Genomic DNA, 522 nt, shown 5'->3' with positions numbered 1-522 from the left:
TACAGACCCATCCTACACAATGACAAGCACAATGCTCTAGCACCAAAGTAAACTCACTCAGAAACTTTTGATCAAACTCCAACTTCCACAGTAGAGGGAAAGGGTGAATTGGGAGTTTGGACTTGTGGGGAAAAATATCTGTTCAATTTTATGCCTGGCGTGGTGGTATCTAGGTTCATAAGTGGGCCCTCCCTGGAGAAAGAGACCTGGAGTTTAGTGGCTCTCTCCAGTGAGGTAAAATGAGAGGTCTTTTATTTCCTGCTCATTTGCAGATAGCTTGCAGCAGGCCCCCTGCTTGGGGGAGGGGTCTCCTGTCCTCTAGTCAGTAGGCTTTATACCTGTAATTTGTTTTCTTGAATGTTCTTCCTTGGAGTTACAGCTTGCCAAACTTCTTTCTTGGTTCAGCTCCCTGTCTTTGGCTTCATAGAGCAGTGGCTTACTGTGTGTGAACCAAAACCTCCAGTGGGGCTGGTGAGCAGAGGCTTACCAGGTAAGGACTGAGACCATAAGGCCATATGAGTA

The sequence above is a fragment of the Otolemur garnettii genome, unplaced genomic scaffold, assembly GCF_000181295.1.
Source record: "Otolemur garnettii isolate 467f Iridium unplaced genomic scaffold, OtoGar3 scaffold00330, whole genome shotgun sequence".
In the NCBI taxonomy this organism is placed as follows: domain Eukaryota; kingdom Metazoa; phylum Chordata; class Mammalia; order Primates; family Galagidae; genus Otolemur; species Otolemur garnettii.
This window is presented reverse-complemented; position numbering follows the sequence as displayed.